The sequence below is a fragment of the Numida meleagris genome, chromosome 1, assembly GCF_002078875.1.
Source record: "Numida meleagris isolate 19003 breed g44 Domestic line chromosome 1, NumMel1.0, whole genome shotgun sequence".
NCBI classification, from domain to species: domain Eukaryota; kingdom Metazoa; phylum Chordata; class Aves; order Galliformes; family Numididae; genus Numida; species Numida meleagris.
The window spans coordinates 118,447,006-118,461,015 of record NC_034409.1 but is presented as its reverse complement, the minus strand read 5'-3'; the positions used below and the strand labels follow the sequence as shown (position 1 = coordinate 118,461,015).

The following is a 14,010-nucleotide window of genomic DNA, read 5'->3' as shown; positions in this document are numbered from 1 at the left end:
TCCTGATCCAGAGACCTGTCCCCACTGCTGCTGGTGACAGGAAGGTCACAGCTCATAATAGAAAAACAGAATCATAGAATGGTTTGAGATGGAAGGGACCCTTAAAGGCCATCTAGTCCAACTCACCTGCAATGAACAGAGACACCCAAAGCTAGATCAAGGTGCTCAGAGCCCTGTCCAGCCTGACCTTGGGTGTTTCCAGGTATGGGGCATCCACCACCTTTCTGGGCAACCTGTGCCAGTGCCTTACCACCCTTGTAAAAAAATTCTTCCTTGTATCCAGTCTAAATCTCCCCTCTTTTAGTTTGAAACCATTTCCCCTTGTCCTATTCAACAGACCCTCCAAAAGAGTCTGTCCCCTTCTTTCTCAATATGATCCCCTGAAAGAAAGGGATGAAAGCATCCAGGTTGAGCAGACCACTGACCTTCTCCAGCAAACAAGACAGACGTTCCTCTACAAACAGCTAACTGTAGAACAGCTAAGCCATTGGCCAATAAAAAACTAGGTTCAGTTGCGTTTCTGGTCTAGAACAGTGCTTGCTGGCAAGAAGAGAGCATGAAGAGGACACACTACCAACTAGCCTACATACATGTAATACAAATGCAAGCAGTTCATCTCAATAAAAGAGGAGAAAAGGCTGCTTGCCCTTCCCACCTCTTCCCATCTTGCCAAGGACAAGCCAGCTCTACCCAAACACCTTGTGCCAGTTCCCAACCTCTTCACTCCTCTGGTGAGGAAAATCCCTTCACTCTCATTTTCAAATGGAGAGCAAACTAAAATGAAACCACAGACTTTCAAGAATTAAATATTTGCACACAAAAAAAAACCACCTCAGAATGCATTAGTTGCATATGCATTTGTTTAAATTCTGGAAATGTTTTGATGGGGGATGCTGAGTAACAAATGTAATAACAGGTCTGAGGTATTCAAGGGGAAAAAGATGAAACTCTGTTGTATTTCAAAACACGTTCGGGATTTGATGATTACATTGTTCTAGTGAGCCAATGCTTCCGTCCTGGAGGCATTTTATGCTTTCTTTCAGCAGGTGTCACTGCAGCACAGGATAATACCCCGCTACACCCTAGTGCAGCTGGGGAAAAAGGTAACACTGTCTTCACCAGGGAGTGGTCTGCTAAGGAGAATTGAGGCCTTATATCTTCACGTTTTCAGTAGCACCAAGTAACAGTTCTTTTAAAATAAAATAAAATAAAATAAAATAAAATAAAATAAAATAAAATAAAATAAAATAAAATAAAATAAAATAAAATAAAATAAAATAAAATAATGCCATTGTTTCCTGATTGGGACCAAACATGAAACCATTTGCAGTTGAATTCATGTCAGGAAAGATAATCTGAGATAATCATCATTCTAAATCAAAACCAGTTCACATGCACTGCATTCATTTTGCTTCTGTGGACCCAAATGACTGCCTTCATTCTGATGTAGTGTCCCATCAAGTCCTCAACCCTGTGCATGAAGCAGTCTCATCAAGATTTGAACTCTTCTCTCTGCATTTTTGGCTCTGACATGAAAGGAAAATGTCTGCCACATTAGTTTTTAATTTTTGTGATGTAATCTCTATTCCTTTTAAGATGGCTTGACTGCTCATGTAGCAAAACTAAACACTGTTTTTAAGCAGGGTGTAGGGGTTTTGCTTAAAAGAAGGAATATTCAGATGTTAGCCAACAATGAAAAAATGTGAAAGTAAAATGTTTACTGAGTTGAAAATTTCCATTTAAAAAGTGTTCCTGGAAATGCTTGTCTTTCAGACTGAAGCCTAACAGTGAAAATAACAGAATGTGTATGAGAAGCGACATGGGAAATCGAGAATGGTTTTACAGAATGAAAAGCATGCCTTCAGCAAGAGGCATGGCTGCTAGCAGAGGCACCAGAATACAGGTGGAGGCAAAACCCACTCCTCCCCTGCACACTCATTCCTAGAAAACAAACCAGAACCATGGCCCTTCAGGACTTCCATAGCTGAACAGCCAAACCCTTTCCCCGAAACAGGAAGGGGAAAGCTGATATTGGAGGCAGGCTGCAAAGCCTCAGGCTCTGGTGTGGTTGTAACAACGGAGATGATGCCCACCAGAAGCACTGCAGCTGGGACCTATCTGTGGGCCTTCCTCTGGCACAGCAGGTACGAGAAAGCCTTCATTTGCCATGTCTGGGATGCGAACTAAACACGAGGAGAAAGAGGTGCAGCCAAGAGAGATAGATCCCCTCCCGAAGCCTTGATTTGAGTGTAGAAGCAAAGGCTTTGAATTAGCAGAGGCCAAGGCTGCCTGCTGGGAAGGCAGGAAGGAAGTAATGGGAGTTGGGCCTGCACCTGGGGAAGCTTCTTTCTGAGCTCTGGGAACAGGTTTGTGCCATGGTCTCCAAAGACATCCAAACTCCATGTGACAGAAGCATGGAGAAGTGGCAAGGCCCACATCTAGAAGGAAAAGGTATCTCACTCCAAGCAAAGTTCCTGTTGAAACAAGTTATTCCAGCTGCTAACACTTTGCAGAAGCAACTGGAGAAAGTCCCTGGTACAGAAACCAACACCATCATGGAGTAGCAGAGCCTTTCCGTGCAGGTTGCTGAAATAAACCTCATCTTGGCCATTTATGTTTCATTTGAGTTCAAATCCATGTTGAGCATTAGTACATACATCAGCCAACCGTATCTGCTTAGCGTGATGAAACAGAGATTTAATTTTGCTTAGGAATGACATTGTTAACAGCTATGCCTTCCCTCAGCTAAATCAATCACCTACTACTTTATTAAATATGATTTCTTTCAGCCTCTCTGACTGCCTAATGAGCAAGAATCAGTAGTTCATTTCCCCCACCCTCCCCAGTGGAAAACCCACACATCCAAGGAACTATTTGCAGATGACCTCTGAAAAGGAAAGAGAAAAAAACGTTTGGAGAGACTGTTCTATAAAGCCACTTTCTACTGAGATGGCTAAACAGAATTCAGGACCATTATTTTTACCATCCAAGTTGGGAAATTTTTCTTGTCTTATGTTACATATTCTCTTCTTGCTGCTTCTACCTGAGACTTGTTCCGCAGCTTCAAGCTTCACACCCACACCCTTCTTTCCTCCCACTCTCTTTGTCTCTGTAAAACAACCCTGTCATCCATGACTTCTTCATATGCCATTCCCTTCAGCCTCACCAAGGCCTAGATCCTTTTGTCTCTCTTCTCTCTCTTTCAGCGGTTTCTCTTTTCCACACGCTTCTCCCCCCAGCTTCATTTCATGGTGGTCACATGGGGTATTTTCTCTCTCCCTGCCTGTGCTCCTCCCTGCCTAAATCCTCTTTCTCCATTTTCAGCAACATTACATATGACCCTTTTCCATTTCTCCCTAGAATTTTCATGCTCCATGCATCAGTCCTCTTCAGCCTTATTCTTTAACTTCAGCTCAAAACATTCTTTTCCTTTCACCATATTCCACATAAGTCTTTGTAGATCCATCCAATTCCTCTGTTGAACAGCTCTGTCTCCCATCTGTGTTCAGGCTGCTTTCCTCCTTCAGCTCACCCTATACCAAAGCTTACTGTCTTGCACTGATTTCATCAGCTATATTCTCAGATATCTGTTTTCTGCGTTCCTCCTTCTTAAAAACATTCTTATATATTTCAGCTTCATACTTATGGTCTTCTTCTGCTTGCTGTTTGTTAATCAGTCTTTTGATAACTTCCATGTCATGAGTATTTATTTGTCTATCTTCAGTTCCCTGCATTTCTTCTTTCCTGTCTCTTTCTATCTCAATTATTGTTGCTCACTTTCAGCCTTCTTCACTCTTTGCCCTATTCTTTTGCCTCTCCTCTACTCCAAAACAGCTAGTTCTGAGACAAGCTGTCCTTCTCCACTACACATTTTTAATCCTTCTTCAGTTCTTTCAGTTTCTTAATTAAGTAATTCCCATTCTCCAGTTGGAGAACATCTGTCATCTCAAGTAGGTTTTTTGCTACCCTGAATCATCCTCTTATCCTGCTTCTGCAACTTCTTTGCTCTCCACGTTGGGATCTCAACTGATGTCTTCCACATGAAGACATCTGCTTTCCATCACTTCCCTTTCTGTATCTCCTTTCCTTCTATCATGCCATATATTAAGAATTTCTCTTTTCAACTCTTCCATTTGCTTCAGTTCGTCCATCCTGAACATGCTGCTCTTCACTCCTCCTTCAGTTCTCATGCTCCCACAAAAAAAAAACGTTTTTCTGATCCCCTTTTCTCACACAGACTGCTCAGCTCCTCATTTTCATATCCAAGTTGTCTAAGCTTACAACATCTCCACTTTCAACCAAGAATCTCTGTAGACATTTCCTCCTAGACACAGCATAATCTGCTCTTACCTGTGCCTCTCATTGGTTTTGAACTGAACAAAAGTTCAAAAATAAAAATCCAGCATTGAAAATTTGAATTTATTAGGTGCCTGAGACTGTTTTTTCTTTGTTTTTTTTCTTTCCCTGTGCATCTGTCCATTACCACTGCAGGCCATTTGGAGCTCTTTCAAGACTCGCCTCCGACATTTATGATGACGTACCACTGTGATGATTTAGTTATTATTTTGAATATTCATCTCTTCACTCCAGATCTACCTGTTTTTATTCAAATGAAAATCTCAGTAAAATTGGCTCAGATCTACTCTTTCATGACATCACCCCAAGAACAGTATGTTTAAAATCACATCTTTAGTTGCATCTTCTTTGCAGTCACTGCAACAAATTATATCTGGCCTGCCACTTATCTGCACCTTCCACCTCCTTCTTTTTTTCTTATAGCCAAACCACACCATAATCTTAACAAGACTAACATTTCTAGGAGAAGTATTTTTGAATTCATCTACATACTAAAAACTCATCCAAATTTTCATTAAGCCAAACACCGACTGCTGCAATATCTGCTTCCTTACCCTTGCCATGCACTAATAATAATGCATTATCATTCAGAGAGATCCCAGGTTCTAAATCTTCCTCTAACAACCCTTTCTTTTGTCTCTCCCTGTCTTCATAGGGTCGATGTATCCAAATGGAGACTTCTTATTCAAGTCCATTTGTGACATCGTCATCTCTTGTCTGCTTATTAAAATTTTGCATAGACACAAACAAGTTATCTGCAATACTGTGCCCAAGTGCTCTTGCTGAGTTTCTCATCAACAAAACTACTTCAGCATTTTCCTTAAACTCTCTATTTGAAATTCACCTCTGCCATCATGCTATAGTTTTAGATAAGTTTAGTAAGTGCGCTACCTTTCCTTTTCCCGGTACTGTGTCACCTCTTGAAGTACAAAGCTCTGGGGTCTGGGACCATCTTATTTTGGGCTTGCATGATACCTAATCCAGCAAGGAGTCTATTCAATAGTAAGGCTCTTAGATATAGCAGCGATGGTAGAATATGCTACAGCAGGCAGAAGTTGCAACATATCGTCTGTGTTTATACTGTTTTGCAGCCTTTTATCATTGCTGCATTTAATTTCATATTTTAGAACATTTGTTTTCTGTATGTCAAATAGGCTACAAAAATACAGATTTTTTTTCTCTTTTAAAAATACGTTAAAACCCAGTTATATCTTTGATTTAATTCATGATTACATTTAATTTAATCAACAATGTCAGCCTAGAGGTAATATTTCATATATTGTTGTTCCATATAAAAAAATTTAGGATTCTGCTTACAGATGCTACATGTAGCAGTCTGGGCTCTCCACCAGGCTTGGCTTATAGAAGCAGCTAATAAATCCTAATTCTGTGAGGTGATAAGAACTCCAAGTGGGGATGCTGGTGGTTTAGGTGAAAATGACTCACTGACATCAGTAAGGTAGTAGCTAGGTAATGTATAAATGCAACCAAAAGAGAAAGAATGAGGGAGGAGTAAGACAGAGACGGAGGATGAATATTCAAACTTAATGAGAGAAAAGCATGCTTTGGGAAACAGTCTGTGAAAGGTTGAGAGAGCTCTGAAAACAAAATTGATTTTAAGAAAATAAAGATTGGAAAATAAAAAAAAAAAAAAAGTGTGATCTATCCTATCTGTTTTCATCCTGACATCATTGCTAGGGACACCAGAGCTCCATGGGAGGCAAAGGGGTGGAATATAACATGGTTTGTGAGTCTGCAATGATGTATGTGTGTGCCATTACTGGGAGATGAGCCAAGGGCTGCAACATTGATGGGTCTGGACATAAAGGAATTGCCCTCAGAACTCAAAGCAGACTACTGCAAGGGAAAGCGACCCTGCAATCAGACCATTTCTCCCTTTTCTTGCTCCAGCCAAATGCTGATATAAAACTATGCATTATGCTCAGGCAGGAAACACCTCATAGGCAAAGCTACCTGCGTGCATTCTGAAGGTGCCTATTACACGCAGTAAGGCATAATAGGGTGAATGGAATCCATTAACCATAACTGGTCATTACTATTGAAATAAATATGCATGGTTCTTTGAAATGTCACATTGTCTAAATTACAGTAGTCTGGAAAGAAATATTATTTAACTTGATTCTGTGCTCTATTTTCCTGTCATTGAGAAGTTATAAAAATACATTGACTTTAGAATCACAAAAGAACAACAGAAGTGTCTTCATTAAAGGTCACCTTATTTCATCAGCAAATACAATGCAAATGATGGTTTGCAAACATAGGTTTTCATCAGGAATCAGCACTTTCATAAACACAATAAATCACAGTAAAAAAGTGGACTGAGTTCAGAATATCTAAACAAATTAAATGTCAACAACTCATTTATTCCTCTTTGCTTCTGCAAGTCAAAACAGTCACATCCTGATCTTGCAGGTTATAATTAGGCTGAGCCCTCTCTCTGTAAAACCAGAAGCTTGCAATCTACCCACATACGCATAGGAAGCCAGAAGAAAGGGCAGTGGTAATGCATAGGAGGAGTATACAGCAGGTGGCTGAGCAGCACTGTAAACCTATTTATAAACTGTAAGGCAGATTAGGTAAGTTCCAGATCACTGGTACTTTTCATTAGCCTAAACAAGTCTTGTTAAATAAGACAGTAAAACTATTTCTTGTAGACCAGCACCAGTGCTTGTGTTATTTTATGCCTTCTGGAAGGGCTCTGTTTGGCTGGGAAGTGCTGAGCAGCACCCCTGCTGAATCCCAAAGCAAATCCCAGGCAGGGTACCACCTGCCACATCGGTGGAGGATGGCTGCAGCACCCACTAAATAGAGGAGTAAACAATTAGTGTGCAGCACTTGGATGGGAATGACTGAGCAGAGAGGAATACAGCCGTTGCTCTTTGTTGGTGAGCCCAATGTTAAAAAATGAATATTATCCCATTCAAGAGCAACACTTGCCAATTACACATTCTAAAATATATATTTTAAGAAAATCTTTGCGAAAGGATGTCAGTGCAGTTATAGCAAACTCTGCCACCTGAGAATTGTGACTGTCAGGCTTTTATTGCACATATTAAATATGCAATGCCGTATACGAAATGTGTGGTAAAATACTTTTTAAGTTACTGCTTGCTCAGCTGAGAGCATGGGAAAGCAACAGCCGGTTTGTAGAGAGTAATAACAAAGGCAGCAGCACTCCCTTTTGTTGCATTGTTTTCTCTTAAGACCCTGGGAAAGAAACAATATCCATTCACTTCTTCATGGTTTTTGTTTCTTCTGTATGTAATGAAATGTCACTGCAAGCAAGAATAATGACAAATCTGCTCCTATCTGTGTGCTAATTTCTGTACTTCTCAGCTAGGAGAAACTCCCATTGATTTTTGTCTGTTTAAAGGCTTTTCTAAAATGCTGTGCTATGATCTTGCTGAATGTATTTATATTTATACCCATTTAAGCTGTGTGGACAATGGTGCATACTCAGTATTCTCATGCCGCTCCCTCCATATCCACTGATTCTCACATCACATTTTTTCCTACCTGGTTGTGAGTGCCAGTGGCACTACAGAGATGCAGTGGGTGAGCAGCCCGTTACTCCCGAGACTGTGTTACGCTGGTCAGCCATCAGCCCTGTAGCTGCTGCTATGCCTGTAGTGGTACTGACTCATGCGGATGCTAGATGAGGCACATATCAGACTTGGCACTTCATGCCGTTTCCAGCAGAACAGATCAGACTTCTCCCATCTGCACGGGAGGGCCAACCTGACACAGAGCCAGCTAGCGCCTGGGGTACCAAAAAAGGAAGCCAGGACAATCTGGCTGCCTTCTTCACGTGTTCATCTCTGGCCTGGATCACTCCACAACCCCATTCAGAGTCCCTCAAAAAATAACACTTAGACGGTCTCAAACTGGGGCATTTTCCATCCCTTTTTATGGGAAAAAGACCTGAAATGGTATCTTGTTTTGAATGAGACCGAATTCTTACTTGTATTCAGAGTGATGCTTATTTTAACTGATAAAACATATTTTTTCCTAATTTATTGACTTAGAAACATAGAATCATAGAATGGCTTAGGTTGGAGGGGACCTCAAAACCCACCCCATCCCACCGCCTGCCATGGGCAGGGCTGCCCCCCACCAGCTCAGGCTGCCTAGGGCCCCACCCAACCTGGCCTTGAGCGCCTCCAGGGATGGGGCACCACAGCTTCTCTGGGCAGCTGTGCCAGGGCCTCACTGCCCTCTGAGTGAAAAATTTTCCCCAACATCTAATATAAAGACCAGATTAATATAAATATCAAATCTAAAGATCTAGACTTGATGGAGCCTAGCCCAGTTTCTCAGAACAAAATCTCTGTTTTAGACAAGATGCTTGCACTGGCGAAGAGGGGGTTGACCTCCACAGCCATACCTGATTTGCAAGGGTTCATCCTGGAAAATTCCATCTTTTTAGCTGAATGATATTTGCCTTAAACTTTTGAAGACAATAAACAAAGATCTGTTGTACTCTGACATTTCTGTTATAACCACAAGATGAGGAGAACAATATTACTGTGAATATTGAAGAAACCCGGAAGACAAGTGGGCTATGATATTTGATATCAGATAGGTAAGATTATGCACTGCTGTCCTTATTAAACCAAATCTCAAGATTAAATTTTATTATAAAATGTTCTCTTTTCTCTGTCACATTGTGTATTATGAGAAACATCCAAAACAAGGCAGATCTCAGTAAAAATAGAAACTACATCATGTTAGTGTGTGAATCTGTGGTTACTTGTGAGAAACACTGTAGGAAAAGAATTTTTTTTGTGAAATTATAACAAAAATCCACAGTGCTCTGCTCGGATTTTGTCACAGTAACATTTCTATCTATGTGTTCCCACAGAAATTCAAGTGATGTACTACATCACTCACAATCTGGCCTCATATTAGAATGACAAGAGATGCTGATAGAAAAAAAATCATTTTAATTGCAAGCATATGCTACCGGATATTCATTTTGTTATTTTTAAGCACTTAAGCATTACCCAGTCATTTATATTAATTTTTAACTGATCAAGCCACTCCATCAAGGGAGGTTCAGGTTGGATATCAGAAAAAACATCTTCTCAGAAAGAGTGGTGAGGCAGTGGCACAGGCTGCCCAGGGAGGTGGTGGAGTCACAGTCCCTGGAGGTGTTCAAGAACCGTATGGATGTGGCACTGAGGGACATGGTAAATGGGCATGGTGTGATGGGTTAGTTGTTGGACTAGATGATCTTACAGGTCTTTTCCAACATTAATGATTATGATTATGATTCTATTTTGTCTTGGAATCAGTACAGGCAGAGGGGACCAGCTGAGGACTGCAAAAGCCATTGACTATATGTGGAGTATGAACACTGGTAGCATATTTACTGCTCTTTAGGCATCAGCATCACATATCTACTGAAATTCCCTTAAAGTTATTCTTCTAGCTAAGGATGGTGTGATACACTCCTGACACAGTACCGTGGGAAGATCTATCCACAAACTGGGAATTTTGGCAGACTTGTGAGCATGTGTTTCAGACAATCGGTTTGACTGCCTGCCATGAACCACGAATCATCTCTTTAGGAGGCTACAGCAGGGCTTCTCCTTCTGAATAACAAATCTCTGAGGCTTTGATAATGAGACCGTGTGGGAGATTTGGAGAATCCAGCTGCCAGGCCACGGGCCTGATGTCCTAGCTGTCCACATCTCAGGGATTCTTGGCACTGGACTTGTCCTCACTGGATTCCACTGAGCGCCCACCTGGCTGGGAGGCAGCTGGTGCACTCCTGAGCACCTTTGCCCACGGAGCTGCAACTGGAGGGGATGCCATAGAACCATAGAATCATTAAGGTTGGAAAAGACCTCTAAAATCATCTTGTCCAACCATCAGCCCATCACCACCATGTCCACTAACCATGTCCTTCATGCCCTCCAGCACTCCATGCTGTGGGCTGATGCCCCGAGAGCAGAGGTGATTGATGGCATTCACTTCGCAACCTCATCCCTCGCGCAACCCAAACCACCTCACCACCCAATTCTGGGGAAGTGCTCTGCATGGGATGGCAGATGCAGACAAGGAACCCGGTCCTTATGCACCACAATGCCCTTAACTTGGCAGCCATGCCTGTGTGGATGTTTTAGAGGTTCGTACCCTCATAGAGACAACATGGGAAGTCTTGGGATGGCCATTTGCAACCTACGGCACACTGCATCCAGCAGACTCCACAGGGTTTTCTCATTTAAATAACCATTGTAGCACCCCAGGAAAATGGGAGCCGGGTTGGAGCATCCATTATGGCATAGCTGCATCGTGCTGTGATGCATCCGCTACTCAGTGTGTCTGGAAGCAGCTTTATTTTTTTAATTCCCGTGAGCAGAGAGGGAAGCACAGCCCCAGCAGGCTCCAGCAGCACAATCTGCAAACCGAGATTACAGCTTTGTGCACGCGGGAGGCATCTCCACCCTCCTGAAGGAGCTGAGCCGCTAGAAAAAAAAGGGGAAGGGACCAAAAACCACCCCTCCATGACGCGAAAACTCCCGAATGAGGAACCCCGCGCGCACCCCCGCAGCACCGACCTCGGCCCGCAGCGGGGCCCCTCCCAGCCACCGCCCTCAGCGGCCCCACCCGCAACCCCGCGCCCGTTGCTCGGCAGCTGCGAGCCAACCGAGCCTGCCGGGAAGGCGGAGGGGCAGCACGGCGGATCGCTCCTATTGGTCGAGAGAGGTGAAGGCGGGGCTCGAGGACGACTCTCTTCTTCGCTATTGGTGGAGAGAGCTGTCGGTGCGGTGCGAGGGGCGGGGCCTCGCGGCTAGCGGGGCTGCGTTGAGCGTCGCGTTAGGGCGGGGGAACGGAGCGAGGGGGCGGTGGCTGTTGGGGGTAAGCGCGCCGCCAGCTGCGAGGAGAGCGGTGCGAGGTAGGGAGCGGCCGGGGGCCGTCCTCATCTGTCACTGGGTGCCCACCCCTCCCTCCTTGCGGCCGCTGGGATTCGGCTGTGGGTGCGGTCCCTCGCGGTAGCGGCTGGGGTTGGGGTTGTGCTTTCGTCTGAGGAGATCCTTGTCCGAGGGAGGGCGGGAGGCTGCGCGCGGTGCCCCCGGCTGCGCGCCGCGCGGATGGGTGCCGGCAGCCCGCAGGTAGGTGGGCAGGGGCGGGGAGGGCAGCCCCCGGGAAGGCCGTCTATGGACGCGGCGGGAAGAACGGAGTCCCGCAGAGCCGCGAGGGCCCCCAGCCGCCCGTCGCTGCGGCAGCCGGCACGCCGGGGTGGTGCTGCGTGAGGAGGGGAGCGGCGGGGCTGCGGCTGGGGGCTGCCTCCGCGTGCGGGGCGGGGAGAGGCGCACGGGCAGAGCCGCACAACTTCTCGCTTCGGCTGCGGGAGGACGCGGAGCCGGGGAGGGTTGGGAAATACGCTGGTGTACGAAGAGGTTCTCGCGAGTGGCCTTCGGGTGCTGCGGTGCTGCGGGAGGGAAGTTGTGAGCGGTGCCCTGTTGGTCGCCGCGCTGCGCTGCCGAGGGATGCTGAGCGCCCCGGGCTCCCGCTGTCACCGGCTGTACGCGGCCCCGTGTGGCAGCGCTTCCTTGGCGAGCGCAATTCCCGCTCCCTACAGCATTTTCCCCTCTGAGGGTGCGGAGCTATCCTTTTTCCCTCCTGGCATTTCAGCCTAAGGGCATTAAGTCCATCCTTTCGCATAGTTTTCTGTGTTTGCCTAAAACAGCACCGTCTTCGGCGGTGTTCTCGCTGTGCGTGTGCTTACTGAGCAGCAGAGAGCTGCGGTTAAAAAAAAAAAAAAAAAAAAAGGCAAGCTTTTAATAAGATCTACCTGCCTGGAGTAGAAGCACAAAGCGCCATTTTAACAGGTGGGCTGGGTAATAGGAGTATGGGCTTTTTCCATTGTATGGACTTAAATGCTACATCGAGTTGTGTGGGTGTGCAAGATTTCTCTTATTTTGCTCATTTGGCAATCTCCCCTCTTTGTACTTGTGGTGAGATGTGCTGTTCTGCACTTAGAGAGGCTTTTGCATGGAGTAGCTCAGGAGCAGAGCCTTATTTGTCAGCGTTTACCTAAAGCTGCAGCATTTAGGGGGGTTAAATCACAACTGCATTGGAGAGCTCATTGCCATATTTAGCCCTTGAGATTTTTCTGATATGCAGCAAAGCAGCATTGTATGTGACAGTGGCTGAAAAGAGCAGTAAGGAAGAATGTAAAGCAGTGGCCATCAAGAGCTGCGGGGCATGAGTGCTACACCAGCGAGCTGGAACTGGAGCTTCTGATTAACATCAGCCAGTGCTGAGACCTGCAGCTAGCAGCATTTAAAAATACACATTAAAAAAAAAAAAAACAAAAACACACAGTATTACATCTGATTTCAGATGTTATTGAACGTTGACAACCTCAGTGAATCTGAGATACGATCCGTTTTTTTTTTTTTAGTTGTTTCAGCATCCAAACAATTTGGTTTGATTCTTTTTGCCTGACTTCGTACTGAGAGTTGTAACAAACCTGTTGTTAACCTCGTTGCCAGTGGCTTGGTTTTTGAACCCTGAAGTGTTTAAACAAAGAAATCACAGTTCCATTTTAACGACCTCGTCTGTCCTTCTACTTTAGTTCAGAAACGCTGAGGAGAAAATACACTTTGAGATTCAAATGTAGGAATGTTTACTGTAGCTCTGTTCCTAACAAAGCCCTGGAGTATTTCATAAGTCTTTTTTATTAGTGAAATAGCTGCAGGAAAGCACTCGAAATTGCATGGCCACTGAGGACCGTGCAGTCTTTTGCATATTTTTACAGGGAGGTTTGTGCTAGTCTGTTGCAAGCCTATTGGTGCACTGTTGTAGTTTGGTGGTAGCACTAGTGGGGTCTGACACCAGCAGTGTCTGTTTTTGTGGCGTGGGCAGGATGGGTGAGTGGGGGGTGAGCGAAGGCTGCAAGTGCAAGGTAGGACAAGAGAATAATTCCTATATGCAGAAAACACCCTTTCCCTCTATGCATAATGAAAAGCCCGTTCACTTCCACTATGGAAACAGCTATTTATAATGCTGACTATATATGGATGCTCTCACAGGCTGTTTGCGTGTAAGAATTAACGTTCTTTCTGGAACGCACAGCACTCTTCCATGGGAAAAGGAAGGAAAAACCTACAGTCTTCCTAGGTGTCCAACTGGACAAGGTGCAAGTTCTTGTTGAAGAGAATTTGTTTTAGCGTCGTGCTTACTCTGAGCAGAGTACAAATGTGGTCTGCTCTTAAAATGTGTTGACGTGCAAGATGAGTGAAGATGTTGTGAACTGCATGTTCTTCGTGTGAACAGCACCGAGATGGCATGTGTTTCTCATAGCTGCTGTCTGAGAATTTTAAAGGATTTTAGCACTGCCCATGAGCTAAACCTAGCGATTCTAGATTTTAGCTTATTATTCACATCAGGAAATCAAGGCGTGAAAATGATCAGTGATTTGCTATCACTAAGGAATGTTAGTAATGTAATGAGGAAGGGAGTTTAATCCCTGTTTCCGAATTCTGTATTCTAACTATAAGACCACTTATTTTTTCCTCACTCGTTTGTTTATCAGACAGTTCCAAAGTTGTACCTTAGTGTCTAGGTGGAAAGAGGTTTCCTTGTGAATAGTAATATCAGCTTTCTGCATCAGAAGCAGTA

General features: G+C 44.4%; 1 protein-coding gene across 7 annotated transcripts in view; it reads left to right on the top strand.

Annotated features, from left to right (window-relative positions):
* CDKL5 (cyclin dependent kinase like 5) overlaps positions 11,160-14,010 on the top strand; it is a 128,993-nt gene continuing 126,142 nt past the window's right edge. For 5 of the 7 annotated variants that reach the window (XR_002442490.1, XM_021409451.1, XM_021409443.1 and 2 more), the window contains exon 1: positions 11,160-11,278. The gene's annotated coding sequence lies outside the window, so the exon portion shown is untranslated. The other 2 variants (XM_021409436.1, XM_021409428.1) reach the window with 2 other exon arrangements.